The 18133-nt window shown below is 36.3% G+C and overlaps 2 protein-coding genes across 3 annotated transcripts in view; both read right to left on the bottom strand.

The window, feature by feature from the left end:
* aunip (aurora kinase A and ninein interacting protein) overlaps positions 1-18133 on the bottom strand; it is a 954922-nt gene that overhangs the window by 740927 nt on the left and 195862 nt on the right. The gene's annotated exons all lie outside the window — the stretch shown is intronic.
* Positions 1-18133, bottom strand: part of tinagl1 (tubulointerstitial nephritis antigen-like 1) — a 41654-nt gene that overhangs the window by 22958 nt on the left and 563 nt on the right. The window contains exon 2 of one of the 2 annotated variants that reach the window (XM_028036560.1): positions 17019-17144. The gene's annotated coding sequence lies outside the window, so the exon portion shown is untranslated. Of the gene's footprint in view, positions 1-1387; positions 1755-17018; positions 17145-18133 lie in introns of those variants that run through there. The other variant, XM_028036558.1, reaches the window with a different exon arrangement.

Below are 18133 nucleotides of genomic sequence, written 5' to 3'. Positions count from 1 at the left end.
CGTTGACAGTCTAGCAAATAAATAGCACGCACTAACACATTAACATTGAGAACCCAATGTTCACCCATTGCCCGCATTCACTCACTAAAAGGTGCCACGATTGAGAGATAATCAATTATTTATTTACAGAGGAATATTTTCAGCCGGTGTCAAAAATTGTCTGCTGTGTCAAGCAAAAATAATTAGAAGCTGGTTTATTTGAGTAGATGAAATAAGTAATTTCAGTAAAATCTTCCTAAACGTTAGTAATAATGACATTTCTGTTGACTTAAAAGTCGGTTGGGATTTAAATAATTTATACAGCTCACTTTAAAATACATGTAAGCAATTAAAACCATTTTGAAATTCTAACACTTTGTATAACTAGCTTAGTAAACTAATGCTGGAGCTTAATTTTACTCCCGCTTGCTTAACAAAAGCTGCCATATGGTCGACCAGAGCTCAGGACAGCTGCTGTAGCCAAGCTACTGCAGCCACAGGGCAGATGGACCCTCAGCACCGACAGACATTCACATATATACATGAGCATGCACGTTTTACACAGCAGAGGCTGAGAAACTCAGATTCACAGCTTGTCACTGCAGGATTAGAGTTCAGAGGTGACATGGCAGACATCAATTTCATCTCAGCAGCAATTGTTCAAATAAAAACCAACTCCAGTGGTAGAAATGGACTCAAAGTCAAAGTTTTTTAAAGAAAGTTTTATCTTTAAATTCAATATTTTGAAACATTGGATGTTAAGTTTACAGAATAATTAATGGTAAAGCATTACCGGTATCTTAAGCCTCTACTAAAATTAGTACAACACAGTATTTTCGTAGTAGCAGACTTTTTAATATTCTCTCCCTATTCATGTCACTGTCTCTCTTTCTTTGAAGATATTATGGCACAACCCACCAGATAATTCTCTGTATGTCTGTAAAGGGTCTTCCTGAACTATTTCCCTCTCACAGTCCTGTCTGTGAAACACCAACATGGGTAATTGATGGTCTTACAATCCCCTTTAAGTGTTGAATAAAACAGGTGAGTGAATGGATTACAGCTCTCTGAGTGGCACAAGAGGACCAGACAAACACCCATAAAACTGGCTCATAAAATTGCTCAATCTTTAACTCGCATTCATCTTTCCATACAACATGGTACAACATTCTAAAATAATGCTGTACCACTCAATCAAACACCCAGAAAGTAAATAAATTCAAACAGCAACACCTTGACTAATATGCAGTCATAAATTGCACCAAAAGAGAACAAAGTCCAGCAGATGTTTCAGAAATATGTTGAAGTAAGTTGAGGACAATGTAAGTCTGAAAACTGTAAAGCTGCATCTGCCTGGAATCCGTCATAGGAAACAAATCTGCTGCACAGAAGCAAAATCAGTTGTTACCTGTTAGTGAAACAGAAATCTTGAGTTTATAATCCAGCAGAAACCCACAGTTTGGCTGATGTGTTGTTCAGGAAGTCATTCACAGGTAACGAGTCTGAAAGGTCAGTCCTCCTTTCTCTAAGGCTCACGCTCTAACAGGATCTGCTCTGTCAGACTCTGCCATATATACATGCAGAAAGCACCGCTAACCACTCCCCCATTCACTCCAGGCCCCGTGCCCTGCTTCACTGCCTCCTGCAAACTCTCTCTTCCACTCATACACTTTTTTTTTTCTAGTAGCTTCCTCAGTTTGATTATCTGTGAGCAGCCTTCCTCTCCTTATCATCCAGAACCCTCCATGGTGAAATACACTCTTGATTCAGGCTCCTGTTACACAATAAGCTGTCCTTTTCACTTACAGCCATGAATTTGCCCTACATTTACTGTGCAGAGCTAAACTCTATCTGAGGTGTTCACAGTAAATAGTAGCTGCTGACTCCTGCTCCTCCTCCTGCACACAGGTTGCATAAGTCCAACCCACTCGGCCTGGAAATGAGTGGACAGATTGCAGAAGACTTTCCTGCTTCTAGAAACTTACAAACAACCCCCTGGACATCAGGTTTTGGCAGAAATTAAAGCTAAATGCTCTAAATGCTCTAAATATTAAGACTGTTTTTCTTCTGTGTGAGCCGTTATCCTGAATCTGTTTATGACATCAGTTTCTGTTTATTCCACCTCATTCACTCCAAGGTAAATGCAATTATTCCAGGTGGGACTTAATAAGTTAAATATTTTTAAATAATAGGTTTGATAGAATGAATCTTATTATGTTGCATTTCTTAATCAATTCTGTTTCAAAATAAATGCATACAGATATTATTTGTTTTTTTATTTGTGTGAGTCACAATCATAACATAGCAATTAAAAATTTGCAAGCACAAGCAAGGAACTTGATTTTTATTTCTTTGTTGTTCTGCAACAGTTAAGTTGTTGTCATGTTGACATGTTAATCACTAAAAAAAAAAAAACAAGTTCTCAAAATACATGAAGCGAGCCAATTTAGTCATCCCCTGTTTTCTGGGCATTATTGATTGATTCAGAGGAGTGACATGGTGCTAAAGGAAGACGCAGCTGTGCGTTAAACACCCCCTCCATGTTCAATCAATAAACTAAAAGCTGAATTGATAATGGAGGCACGGCAGGGTGTCAGACAGGGTGGGGTTTAAGGATGGGAGAGACAGGAGAAACAAAATGAGCGACCACACAAAGAAACCTACAGTTGAAATTTTTTATCTATTTTTACTATTACTATTGTTTTTTCTTGTCTTTTCTTTAAGACATTGGACAAACAAAAACCTTTTTTAGAACATAACGTGTGAATTTCTACATGTAATCTGTAAGATGTGTGAGATGTGACATGCACTGGAAAATCTGAATAAAAAGTTTTAAAAAAAAAGAAACCTACAGCTGATATCATATATTCACAAAAATATAATCAATGTCTTACATTCATGCAGAGTCAACGTTTCTCTTTATCAGTTAACATTACTGATATGGTTTTAACGAGGTAAATGCCAGAATAATCAGAGGATATTTTTGCTTTAATTTTAGCTTTATTTATACTGTCTTTAAATTTTGAAGCTTAAGCATGATATGCATTTAAACAATTTGTGAAAGCTGAGACGATACAGCTCACAATCTGAGTCACGTCAGCGTGTATTTATAGTTTAAGGCACACCTAGAATATGCAGCATGATGGGAAAAAATTATAAAAATCAGATATCAGGAAGAGAGCTGTGGACCTTCACAATCTGGTTTATCCTTGAGTACAATCTAAATGTCTGCAGGTCCTGCAAGTTTTAATCCAAAGGAATTGTCCAGACATACTGTTGAGAAAAAAGATGGTCTCTTTGTCACACGGATGGTTTGATTCAAAAAGGATGTGCCAATCCCAGAACAAAAATAAAATAACTGAAGTATTTTTCTGTAGCAAGATCATTATCCACAGTAAAATGGATCGCACGCTGACATTGGTTGTAAGAACAATCACTGAAGAAGAAGTCATCTCCCAGAAAGCAGCATGAAAAGCTTTGCAATTTGCAGATCAACATTGAGATGGACACCTCAACTTGTAGAGACACGTCTTGTCGTCTGATGAAACCAAAATTGAGGTGTTTGTCTAGAGTGATCATGGTTACATTTGAAAGGAGAAAGAGGAAGCTGAAGTACAGGCGTGACATCATCAAGTGTTGTTGCTGAAGCGACTGCCGCATTTCACAAAACAGATGACACCATGCAGAAAGAACGTGACTTGGAAACATTGAAGCAACATCTCAAGACATTAGCCATGAGTCCAACTTTGGTTTTCCAAACGGGACCCTTCAGCTAACCACCAAATAACTACAACGAAGCAACCTGCTAACAAGTCCTGATTTCAGTCCCAATTGCCCCAAAATCTGTGGACAGAGCAGAAAAGGTGTGTGCAAATACACTCAAATGGAACATTTTATGTACTAGACATGACAAATACGTTCTTACCTACTTGCAAATATCAATTTCATCAATTTAATTCAAAATAGAAAATAGATGACTACTAATAAAAGGCATTGATAGAGGTACTGTTCCACTTTGCAATTATCTTATGCAACACTTTCCAGGGAAATTATTATTATTTTTTTGACAGTTTGTTTACCCTCATCTATAAGTGTGACTTAAAACGAGCTTAAATGTGAAATGCTCTCAGACTATTACTGGATAGAGGAGGTCTGGGTAACCGGGTTTCTTTTCAAACAAGCCTATAATTATGTATTTAACAAGTGTTACACGCCTTGTTCCTCCTGAAACTTGGGGGCCCCGAGCTATCTTTACAGTGTTCAAATGTCACCAGACTCTCCATCATTATTAAACCACAACTGTACGTCATTTGGTGGTACTAACACATAAAGAACTATGCATAGCTGCTGGCATTAGGCAAGTCACTTCTAGAGAAGAATGGTGATGATGCTCCTTTAACCGTAAAAGTACAAGAATGAAAAGGCATGCTTGTAAAAGTCTGAAGACCCTCAGGAACACATAATTGACCCCTGAATCAGAGAAGGCTGTCACCAAATGAGGAAGTAGGTGACTCATGTATAGATCAGTGAAAACAAGAAATGTGAATCATTTTAGATGGTTTTGAAAAGGATGTTTCACAACATCTGTAGGTGATCTGTCACAAGACACACACATTCAATGTGTAGGCAGGGTCCATGCTACAGTGACTCAGACCTGACCTCTACATTACCCAGAGCAGAGTGGTCTGCTATCAGATCAGCAGTGCTTCTGTTAGTGAGGTAATTCATAAAGAATAGACTGAACCATTGAGCATGAAGGCAACAATAGAGCCAAACTTAGAAAGAATTCTGCAGGGACACTCCGAGGAGAAATAAATTGTACATCCAGGCACACTCACACAAAAGTGTGCACTGTTTGAGATCGGTGTACTTGTGTGTATGTGTGTGGCATATATTTGGTTAATTTGGAGCATTTCATGGAAATAAATATGAGCAGAATCTGGAACTGATACCCGAACGGCGTGGGCTGGTCACATACACACACAGTCATCCTGAGGAACAATTGCTCTCTTTTTCTGGACTGTTGCATCACAATCATCCCATGGTGCTACAAAAACATAGGCTCCAGCTGCACTGCGTCAGCGTGGGGGTCTGCACCCCTCAGAGCAGACATGTGTCCATCTTGACGCCCCTGGTGGATTTCCTGTTCCAGGACGTGTGCGGCTGATAGTAAACAAGGATGGGTGTGATGGCTGCACGAAATGCTGATCCAGAGCAGAGAACATCAGCAATGTGAATGTTTTCACTGCTGTTACTAAGAAAAACACCCACATGTTGGTTTTGATGTGAAGTTCAGATATTTGGGAGAAAATCCCAATAAGAACTATTTGTTCTTCTCTGCATCTGGAGCTTTGACACTGATAGTTTTGCTCTGGAGAGAAATGGAGAGTACATGACTCAAAGAAAATAATTTAAATAAACTAAATGTGAGTAATATGGAAAACTGGAAAGGCTGTATCCACTTCTGTTTCTCATTTTAAATTATATGCTGCCCCACATTTTATTTAATCACTTTTTTAATAGTCCTAGTGAAAAGATAGATGTGGATCATTAAAATTGTGAGTTATTTCTAGAGATTAATAAAGCAGAAACAACCATGACAGAAAACCAGTTCATCAAAAGGCCAAACAGCATTTCCAGTTTTGAATCTCAAATTCACCTAACATGCTTTTTTTTCTTTCTTGGATTGTGGGAAGAAATCCAGCAGTTGTTGCTGCTCCAGCATCAATTTATTTCACAAAAGCATTGTGGAAACTATCTCAAAGCAAAAAATGTGTCAGAAACAACCATTACATTCCTGATGAATCAAGAATTCTTGACAGGTGGACGAGCCACAAATAAGAAATCTCAGATTTACCACTGGCACTGCATACTGTTTACAGTACTCCAGTTGTTTTTTTTCTTACAAAGTGAGAAAAATAACTTTTTAATATAATCAAAGCAAGAACCTTTGCTAATGCACCAGTCTGCTCATGAATGGCTTTGTTGGGAGTAGTCAAAGAGACATGGGTGTCTCATTTGAGAACCTCTGGGTCTCATGTTTGCTATTGGATCATAATGAGGTTTTCTGGGAGTCTGATCCAGATGCCTCTAGAGATTAAAACTTGATGGAGAGACTTTATATGCATTCGAGCCAGAGACTGTCTTAGGATGAAAAGGAAAGTCTTGTCTTACCCGTTTTGCTTTTATACTTCAACTTTACAAGATAATATTTTATAACTTTGTCAGCAAACATAAAAATGTGAAGAAGAATATCAATTGTAATTTCCAAGGTGGGAGAAGTCTCCCCTGAGGCTCCAAAACAAACCCTAGAGTGTGCTATAGTGTGGTTCATGAGCAATTAATCAATCAACTGTGAATTTTTAACAATATAATTGTTGCTAAATAAAACATCAGGGGGACAAGTAAACTCTCCAACAAGGTAAGGCACCCTTCACTAGTAAAAGAAACGTCTAAGGTCTTTAGCTATAGCTGCTGAAGAAAAGGAAAATGAAGAGCCACGTGTAAGGAAAAGTGCCAGCTGCGGTTGCTGAGGAAAAAATACTTTCTCAAAGGAAAGCATTGACCTGAAAAATGCATGACAAAGATATAAGATGTGAAAATGAAGCCAGAGGAAGTATATTAATCATGAAATGACTGCCTAAGAGGCAGAAATAAATCTTCAACATATAATATATTTTGACCAAAAGCCACTTTTTGTTATAATAAACACTAAAGTTGTTTTAGTAATTATGTTTTTAAAGACTTCCTAGATTGCTTTGCTTATGGGTAAATAAAACCAATGGTCCATGACAGTTGTCCAGATTAGCATGAGTCTTTCCAAGGAAATGTGCTGCATATATTCTTTCATAAACCTGACTTCAGTTTATTTCATAATCTGTAACTGTAAGAATTTGAGGTTTGCTTGAAGAAATTAAATATATTAATAAATAATGCAAAGATTGGGGTAGAAAAAAGGCAATTATAGCTGTGTCTGATCATAGCTATCAATAACATTAAAATAAAACCTAAAGATATGTCTGAGTGGTGTTTTTTATTTTGCTATCCTTGCATGTCTGTCTCTGTCTCACCTCATATTGATTGTGAAAGCGCTGACCCAGACTGTGTATTGCTGACCAAGAAATTACAGACTCTGAATCACTCAGCTATAGGAAGACCTGACCTGTGAATCAGAATCAAAGAGACGTTCTTCCTGATCAGATTCACCAGCTCAGCACATGACAGGAAGCTATTTATGTGATCAGTGGAACTTTAATCATAGGTATGTCCAAATAACACTCATTGAAATGCATAACACAGAAAATATTTACTCATAGTAAGCTAATTTTATATGACTGTCAGCAATCCTTCAAGTTGTCTAAAATCTGAGTCATTCTTTGAGATGAATATTAAATAAAAAGCTTACACTCAAATTTACATTGTTGCAAAATTTTTAAACTAGAATGTGCTTTTCCTTTGTAAGATATTCAGCAAAATTCCCACGAGTTTCTGAATTTCCTTACTTGAACTTTACTGTCACTAAGAACATAAGATCTTAGTAACAGTAAAGTTACTAAGATTGAAGTATCTCGTCTTATCTAGACGAGATACTTCACTGTCACGACCTTTCAGACATACAAAGAGTTTACTAATGGTCAGATGGGGCCGCTACTTACCTTTGAAGGAAGTGTATTCTAACAAGGTAGTCAAGCCAATAACCCACAAGCACATTGAGTAATAACATTTTGAAATGTTTTTTCGGCCTCCAAAACAAGAGGTATGAGAGTTAGTATTACTTTATTTGGTAACATTAAGAAAATCATAGGGCTCTTGATATTCTGGCACTACAAAAACAAATCTTCGCCCACTCCCCACTGATGTTTATTGCTTACTTAGTTCCTCAGGGACTTCCAGTCTTTTCTCAAAGAAAATGAGTCACAGTTGCCATCCATGAAACCCTGCAAAGACCATCCAAATCCTGGGGATTTTTTATGCTATACTATTGTATTCATCCATGGTAAAGGTACAGTTACTGAAGGTTGGAACCCTGTTACTTTCAGAAGTACTATAATTCTTTATGGCATAGATTCAAGAAGGTGTCAGAAATGTTTCTCCAAGATTTTAGTCCACATGATAGCATTGTGGAGGTCGACTACACAAGTGTTTCACCACATCCCAAAGGTGCTTTACTGAATTGAATCTGGCTACTCCAGATAGTGAACTTATTTTTAAGTTCAATGAACCGGGTTCAGATTATTCAGGTTTTTTACATAATGTACTATTGTGCAGGAAGTGATCATCAGAAGATGAGTACACTGTGGTCTTGTAGAGATGGACAAGGTCAATTACAACAGCTAGCAATATCCAACACACTGTCACGCTATCATTAGCCGCCTAAATGGTCCATTCAGGCCACATGGATCCTTTCTCATTATTTACACCAAGTTCTGGTCCTATCATCTGAATACTGCCTCACAAGACACGGCAACCTTTTTTTAGTCTTTCCTTGTTAAACTTTGGTGACTCAGTGGGAATTGTTGCTTCAGTTTCCCAATCCATTTATAAAAATGTGGCTCTCAGCGTGATCTGCTGCTGGTTCAAGTTTCTATCTACATTCAGACTCAACTCTCACCCACATTCTAAGTCCCTAAATCCATTTTCTTACCTATTCCTTTGCTAAGTTTTCTTCACCATCTCTAGATGACTAAATGCATTGTGTTGCTAGCGTGACTAAATTATTATTTGTTTTAACAAGCCACTGAATAGTATTATTTTATAAAGTGGTGGGTGAGTGTGCACCCAAATGTGAGATTGATCAAATCCATCATCTCCGCTATAAGAAGTGCAGGATTTTTTTTAATCATTTTTATTCGTTAGCCACAGAAGAGAAAGTCACACTTCAAAGATCGTGAACTATCTTTTATAGTGGCTGACAAAGTTCAAAAAGATCATTGATGATGTTTGATCACTTCAGAAAAACTGAATGGTAACCACATAAAGGATTACACAGCAAAGTCAGCGCCTAAAGGTGTTACTCTCTAATCGACCAAAGATCATAAGTAGATGTTGGTCTTTGTAACATGTGGTGGCTTGTCCCTTTCTTTCTTCACACACACATTCTGCAAGGTTGAAAAGATGCGAGATAAGAAAGCATTCCTGGTTGGGTAAATTCTGTTGCAATCAGTATGTTGGTATAAAACACTCTCCATTTTCACTTTAAGGAAGAGGATTAAGAAAATGGGCAGTGAACAGTGCATCAGTTTAACATTAAAAGCACCTCTTGATATAAATTTACCCAATTCTTCTGTTTTGTCACATCTTTGATACAAAGAGAAGAGAAGAGTTCATGTGGTCCTTGATTCACTCTGTCCTCTCTAAATCATCTATCATTACATTCCCACAGGGACTAACCCAAGGGAGCAGAAATCCTGATCAATATATTCTACCCAACCCCACACACACAATCTGCTTCAGCATTTATAAGAAGTGTTTGTGTTCACCTGCAATTTGCAGTTGAGCAATTGGACAAAATTCTACTCAGGCGTCTCACCGTTGAAGGTAGAGAAATCAAAATCAATCAATCAATCAAATTTTATTTGTATAGCACATTTCAGCAGCAAGACATTTCAAAGTGCTTTACATCATTACATACACTGAAACACAATGCAACATAGAATCAACAATCAAAACAAAGCATTAAGTCAAGTTCCATCAATAAATTTGTAATTGATTACGTTTCAAATACAATTCTAAACAGGTGGGTTTTTAGTTGAGATTTAAAAGAAGTCAGTGTTTCAGCTGTTTTACAGTTTTCTGGAAGTTTGTTCCAAATTTGTGGTGCATAGATGCCGGAAGCTGCTTCTCCTCGTTTGGTTCTGGTTCTGGGAATGCAGAGCAGACCAGAACCGGAAGAAAAAAGCAGAAAGACTGAACACTCTGCAAAAATAAAAGAAAATTTGAGACAGGCTTAGTACCCTGAGCATTTTCCAGCTTTACCAGTGAGATTGCAAAGCTATGTTGTCTAGAAACACACACAAAAAATCAGTTCAATTCAATAATGGTCAAAGAAGCCAGAAGCACTGTCAATTATTTATTTGGCTCAGTTTTTGTACTTTGTATGATCCTTATATTCCTTTGCATTCTGAGGCCTGAGATATGGATGAAAGTGAAGAAGATATTAATTCTGATATATCCACTGAAATAAAGTTAAAATGGAAAACTTAAAAAAGAAATCTGGAAAAAAAAAAGTATTAAAAACTTCAAAACATTTGTGAGCAAAAATATATCTTTCATTCATGTCATCATGTCAGCCAAAAAAGCTACAACAGGGATTCTTTCTGTGGACATTAGCAGGTTAAATAGAGCTTGGGCTCACAATAGATCCTTAGGGAGTGAAATTTAAGCCTTTAAATAAATAAATAGAACATGAATAGCCAAAAATAAAAGGTAATAGAAAAGGTTACTTATCCACGAGTTGGTAATAAAACATAAAGGTCAGAAAACAGAAACAGAGGAAGGTAAAAGACTCTGTAGCTCCCCACCTTGCCTGTCTGGATCTTTCACCTACCCACAGCAACTGGTAAAACTAAACATGTTTAGAGTTTACATAGGCAACAAAATCTAGTGATATTCCAATAACTGCACTTCATCCCTTCACAATTTGGTCATTCCTTTTTAACCATACATATTGCTAATTTAAAACCACTAAATAGCTGCATACAAAGTAAATCAATCAGTTCCAGTTGTCTTTATTGCATTTAATTTAGGCGCCTACAATCACAGTGTCCACATCTTTAAACCACAAAGAATGACATTTGGTAATAAATTTCAGACTTCAGTCAAATCTGAATCTGTGATGCAGAGGCAGTTCCTGATACAGACTGTATGCCTCATCACCCAGGGTGGCATGGCATAGTGGGAGGTATAAATAGCACAAAACCAAAGTTATCTGGCAGTTAGCTTGTTGCAAGAGTCCCCAGTGTACAATTTCTGCACAGTATACAGAAAATGCACACTGTTGTTTTGTTGTTTTTTTGTATACAGATAGAGCACAGTATACAAAAAAGTGGTTATTTTACAAGAATCTGGAATTATTTTGATAATTGATCACTGACTACACAATTTTAAATCCATCTTCGGTCAATCTCAGAAAACCCTAAAAAGAGTAGTAAGAGTAAGACCACCATGTTTTTTTGTAATAGAACCACTTTAAAATGAGATAAGTTTTCTTTCATCATTACTGTAATTCTAGTTTTTCCTGTAAATTAACTAAACAGCTGACTTTCCTAGGACAGTTATGATTTCTAGAAAATGTAATTTTATGTTGTTACAATAAATAAATATATTTTTTTACATTAATCAGCAGTTAGTTTTGGTTGCTTTCCTATTTCAGGCTTTACATATAAAACAGGAAATGTATATTCAGTATAAAACTGAAATCAAAGAAGTGATAAAACGAAGGCCCCTAAGTGGCCTCACGTCTTGCTTTCAAGAAGCTCTGTTACTTGATATTATTGTTTGATAATTGTAGTATTTAAATCAAGTGTTGATATATTTAAAAGATATTTGTTTTACCAATAGAAACAATAAACACATTAGAAACTTAAAAGAATAATGATTTCATGGTGTTAAAACTTTGGTTTTTATTTCTGTTTCTGTTTTGATTCATTTATTTTCAAATAGGTTCGAGTCTGCTGGTTTAGCACTGGAACATAAACAAAGCTTAGATTACTTATAAAAATGTTCTTTGGATATCAAATCTTAAACAAGTATTTGAACACCAGAACATCAGACATTGTTCGCAAAACACTGTACGGGATTCTGGGAACAGAATATTATATCACCTGTGAGGCACAGAGCTGGAGGCTTTATTATTTGGAGATCCTTTACTGCAGCAGAATCTGTCCACCTCACTACCATAGAATCACCACGAAAGTATTTGGGCATATGTTGTTCTAAGTTTTTCCCCTGATAGATAAAATATTTATTGTTTAAATTTATATGTTAATAAGTAAAACAATGTCAATTTTAGTTGCTTTAACGTTCTTTCCCAAAGATGAAAAAAAAACACTTTTTCCACTTGTATGTAGACACAAAGAATTGAGTATCTAATGAGGAGTTTTATTAAGATTACAAGGGCAACACTGTGAGCACAGCGTTGGGAGATTATTCAATGAGTTACTGCAGAGGGACACGTGTACAGATTCTTCTGGAATATCATCTATGCCAATAAACAAAATGAAGGGAGATGGGCTCTGAGGAGCAGCTTATTTTGTTTGGAGCAGATTAGAGTTTAGAGGCCAAGCTCTGGGCCCTAAAGGTTGCAGCATCAGCAGCACTCCTCAGTCATTAATGTCTGTTTATCTCATCTCACTCCTACAACAGCAAGACAAGTGAGGCACTGAGGTACAGAGGGATGGACGACTGAAGAAGCATTCATGCTTTGAAACCTTCCCACATATTTTCTCTAAATTATCCTTTGAGGCCGGTTGATTGTTTATCTAGGGGTTTATATCAGCCATATATATGCTGGCAGGAAGTGTCCGAAGCAGACTAGCTTCATCAGTGTGAGGCTGTCAAGCAACAAAAACATGCTGTTGATGATTTCAGTCTCGTAGGAGCGAGTAGCTTCCTTTCAGGCTCTGCTACAAGCTGGCAAGGACATGAGGTTACATTCTTGCAGCACATCCAGCATCATGTTCCATGTCAAGCAACCGTGTGTGGATGGTTGCCATGGGGACTGGGACAGAAACGGACCAGATAAATGTCACAAAAGCAGAAACTCCCTGAAAAGGGTTCAGCGCGGTGCCTGAAGGACACAGGCCATGTGTTTTAGGGTGATCGAGTTTCACCCACAAGATTTTTGTCCAAAATGATGCAAATAATATTTTTAGTTTTGTTGCCTGAAGACATGTCACTTTTTCGTAGAAAGCTAAAACTTCCTAGCTATGATTCCATACTCACCTAATGCAAAAAGTATGTGAATGTGAAGCTAGAGCAACTTGACTCTTTAGTTTGCTATTTTTATGAGCCACGCTCTAAACGTTTTTGCCCAATCTTAAAATTGGGTACTATAATGTTGCAGCAAAGACATTCTGCAAGAAGGATTCATGAATAAATTTTACTTTAGAAAGCCTTCAGGGGGTATTTTAACTTTTAAATAACTTACATAACATGCCAGTAATTCAACCCTGTATGTTCTGTAACTGAACATGGGGGTAGAGTTACTCATAGTTTGAAAGTTGAGCTTGCAATCATCAGATACAACTTGTTTGATGCTTTCTGCTGTTTGTGTCTTTGCTGTAGAGTCATTTCTGTGATTTTTTATGAACTGATTGGTACCTGGAATCAGCCTCACGTTGCTAATAACATTTTCAGCCACAGACATTAGGGTTTAGAAAACAGTTACTTAAATTTAGAAAGTTTCTCAAGATGTATTATGCATCTAATACAACTCAAGACTGAATCTTACAAAATTAATTACAAAATTTGAAAAAAAATAAAGAAATAAATAAAGCAAATTATGGAATAAATAAGTCAAAGATTCTCCAGAAATGGGACAACAAAGTGATTATTAACACTTAAAGAAGACAGGATCAGAGCAACAGTAACCAATGACAGCCCTTCTAATCTTGCTACAAATTTTTAAATTAGATTTTTATTATGTTAAATTACACAGACGTAGCGTCTTTGAAAATCGTATTTCTTCTTTTTATGTTTGCGATTTTCTCCATTCCAACTCTGTTCCTCTTACTAAATTTCTTTTTTTTTCTCTCAGCATAGGGAACAATTTTTTATTTGTCCATGCAAGGCTGTTCTGGGAATCCCAAAATATCTCAGACACTCTATCAGGCATCTGCAGAGGGAGTTAATAAACAAAGGGAAATTTAAAATAAGAGTGTTCTAGTTGGAGGACACGGCAAGGTTGCTCTGTTATTTGTTTCTCTTGTTTGGACTACCTCAGGCTGTATATTGTGTGAAACAGAGGAAAAAACATTTCCAGGATCCAGAGAGTTTCAAAAAAGCTGACTTTACTTTAATTTGTCTTTATCATAAAATTCAGATTCAATTTCAAAGTCTGAATGATCACTTCCTGTATTCAACTGTGTTGTAACAGACATTCACATAAAGCTTTTGAAAAGCAAAAATCAGACTGATAAAACAGTAGCTTACAAATCAGTGATGTTATTATGTCCACATTTTATGTTAAAGCATTCAAAACGTTGTTTGAAAACTGCAGAAGGTATAAATATCACTCATATCTTTTCATTCTTTTCTTAGAATTTGGCAACATTTACAGCTGCAGTGACACTCAGAACTGAGTTAAAGAAGCTCTGAACCTAAATGGTATGTTTTAGCACTGTTAAAAGTTACCAAAAACAAGTAGCAGATAATGATTCCTTTATTTATGCTGCCTAAAAGGGGATTCTTATGCTCTGAGGCAAAATTTCCATCTGGAATTTAAGAAACATGAAGTTGGCAGAGAGGCAAACATTGCTAGTGGTCTCCATGGTGCATTATACTTTTGATATTTTTATTAAACTTTTAACATTTCTTGACATGGGTGGATTTATATGACTTTTCCTTTCAACTGAATGTAGAGTTAGTAAATGTAGAACACAGAAATATAAATTCAGGGTGTGTTCATGTTTGTATAAGCTTGAGTGTCAGCTGAACTGACTTGAATGAGTCAGTGTTTGGGCCTAGCTGCTGTTTATTGTTGTTATGAATTAATAGTAGTAGAGACACTGACAATAAAACACTTTGACTGGGATTTGTCCTGTGTTGACCGACCGTGAACAGAAAGGAACAGCATAAACAGAGATCCCTCTCACCATGATCTCACCGGAAAAAAATGCTACAGATATTGATTTGTTCATTATCAAAAATGCTCCAGAAGGAATTTTCCATTGTTCTCCAAGTCTGGGCACAACTCTAGGCTGCACAGCAGCAGCAGAGTTTGAAGTGTCTTTGGAATTTCTGTAGCTAAATAATTTTCAGGTAGATATGAGAATAAACAATTTGACAAAGAAATTAATTCAAATTGGACACACAAATGTGTAAACTGTAGGTAAAATGATCTGTTTCTGATTTTATTCTTCTGAAAAGTCTATTAGTGGATGTTCAAACACTGTTCAGGTTATGACTTTCAATGTTTGGAGTACAGTTCAGTACTTAAAACAGCTCAGATTAGATAAAAAGTGAACTTTCTCATCGCCCCTAACTCAATCAAACATGGTGCGTGGAGATATCATGCTGTGAGACTGATCTTCTTCAGTAGGAAAAGGGAAGCAGGTCAGATTTGATGTGAAGAAGGATGGAGAAAAGGATGGAGGGCAATTCTGGAAGAAAAACTGCTGGAGGCTTTGAGATTGGGGCAGAAGTTCACCTTCCAATAGGACAAAAACCTTAAATATAAAGCCAGAGCTACATTAGAATAGTAAAGATTGAAGCATATTTATGTGTTAGCATGATTCAGATGAAATCCAGGAATAAATCCAATTGAGAATCTAAAACAAGACTTGAAAATTGATGTTCACAGAAACTTTCCATCCAGTCTGACTGAATATGAACATAATAAAGAGGAATTTTTATTTCTATATCTGCAAAGAAGATCTAAATAACTTCAGTTGTTCTCTGCAGTACTGACACATTAAAGCTCAATACATATTGACTAGACACATTCCTGATTTTTATATATAAAACATTTTGAAAAGTGTGCATCATTCTCCCACCACTTCACAATTCTGCACCACTTTGTGTTGATCAAACACACAAACCCCAATACAACACATTGACCACATGCCAAAATGTGGAAAGGTTCAAGGGTACAAAGGTACTTTGGGAAGGCACCATATTTGCAGATAGATACACCTGAAACCAAAAGACCTTGAATGTTGTTGTGTCTTTTTAGCAGTCTAGTATCTCACTGTTGTGGAAAAACTGTCTTCCTCACAGAGACCTCATCTTGCATCGGCACAGGTGGATATGCATCAGGGCAGCAAACATTTCAGATTTAATGTTTTCCAAATGCAATTTTAAAAATAAAATTTAAAAAGTACCTAAGAAGGAATGTGTAACAAGTTGTTAATTCTAACATTAGATCATTTGTTAGAGTAAACAGCTTGTTTCACTTTTAGGGTTTTAATCGGATTATTCAAAAATAACTGAACAGCCGGCAAATATAAATGGCCTTTATTAATAAAGAAGTTAAATGATTTCTGTAAATGTTTCTCCTGCTTTTGTAAAAACAAAAAAAAGAACTGCATGATCACAGTGTCAATGAAAATCTGTGTCTAAACTTGTCTCTATAGTATTTATGAGATGCCTCCATCATGCAACTGTTATGAAATGGCGAAACACTACAACGAAGATGGAAAGAACTCCATACCTGTCAACAAATCTGCAAAGGCAGAATGGAAAGATATGATCATAGTTTGCAATCACGGTCCAATTTTTCTCTGAAGATTTCCAACCTTTGTCTGCCATACTACCTGCCAGGTTTCCATTTAGTCTGTGATGGGTCAAAAGAGCAATTCCCTTGAAGCAATCAGCAGAAAATGAAAATATATTTTTGTTAAATGCACCTGACCTGTGTTATGTTATGTCTTGTCATATTCTGGCTTCAGAATCTCAATTCCGAGTTACTTCACTTGGCTGTCACCGTTAATAATCCTTTTGTTTTCTTTGTCATTACAGCAATACATTGTGGCACTCCAATTACCATCACTATTTTAGAGCTGTGTTATTAGAGTACTGTTGTGGTTTGAACAGTTGCATCATGTTATCATAGTTGCATCACTGTTCATTTCTGTTCACATGGGAAAGTTGAACTGAACTAATTTTTGCCCACATGCTGAGACTGAAGGCCAAGAAATCGGATTTAATTTAAAGCCGGAGCAATTCTGCCATGTAATTATTACTGGTATGTCTCAGACTCATGTTATCTACTGAAAGAAAATCAGATTCACAGATTCAACCCTAACATGGCACAGACAGTATTACTTTCCCTGTACAAAAACCGTATACAAACATCCATTGTTATACAAAAACACACTTACAGTATGATAACTTCAGGGTTTCCCCTCAGCAGATCATTTTGGCTCCATTTATCTGGAATACTGAGGCTGAGGAAGTCCTTCACTGGAATGTGCAACAAAACAATTCCAGATCTCCCTCTTGGAAAGCTGGAATGATAGGAATGACACAAGTATTTAAGCAGGAGTAAATAAAACATGTGTAGGGGTCTCTACAAACTTCCTACAGGATGTTATGGATGATGTAAAATAAAAAACTTTCCACTCAGGACCTGCACAAAACTATTTAAATCTAACCAGAATTGGACAAAACTAGACAACAGATTCCACCATGTCATTATTTATTAAACAAATGTGAAGTCAATATGCACAATAGGTGTGCTTCCACGCACTTGAATAATGATTACCAGCAAGCGTAACTCAAGAAGTGTCTCAAATGCTCCCTTAGTGAACATTAAAAATATTTTTAATGTAAACTGTACTGCACAAAATGCTTTTAAACCAGTTCACATTTTCTGAAACTCAGATTTATAACTTGATCTACAGGCTTCCCATAATTACTTGGTCTTTCTCCCACATATCTTCCATAAGCAAAAAAAAAATCAAATCAGTGGTCAGCTTCGTACTTTCTAACGTGATTTATAAGCTGATTAGGAAGTCTTCGAAACAGCACGTTTTAATGCTTTAACACGAGAGAAAAACTCTGAAACAGCGTAAGAAGCATGAGAAAAATATTTACATTTTAAAGAAGATAAATGTCACCATCTGGTGGTGAAAAAGAAAAAGTTTAATACGTTGAAATGAAACGTATTATAAAAAAAAAACAAATATTTTTATTTGGGTTCAAATAAAAATACCAAACAATAGGTGATAAATACGTCGTCGTAGATACATTACCACTAACCTAAAATAAATTATATTAGTGTTATCTGAAGGGGAAAATAAAGATGTAGCCATTTTAACATAAATTAAAAGGAATTTTGACTAGTCAAAATTACAATTCAAGATATCTTTAATTTAGTTTTGTCTAGTCATTATTTGCTTTTAAGATATCTATAATTTTGTTTTCATTAGTCAAAACTAAATTTCTCCTATCCAAAAATACATTTAAGATATCTTGAACTATGGTGTCATTTGAG

This window comes from Xiphophorus couchianus, chromosome 13, assembly GCF_001444195.1.
Source record: "Xiphophorus couchianus chromosome 13, X_couchianus-1.0, whole genome shotgun sequence".
NCBI classification, from domain to species: Eukaryota; Metazoa; Chordata; class Actinopteri; order Cyprinodontiformes; family Poeciliidae; genus Xiphophorus; species Xiphophorus couchianus.
Note: the sequence above shows the minus strand (reverse complement) of the source record. Positions and strands in the feature narration are given on the sequence as shown.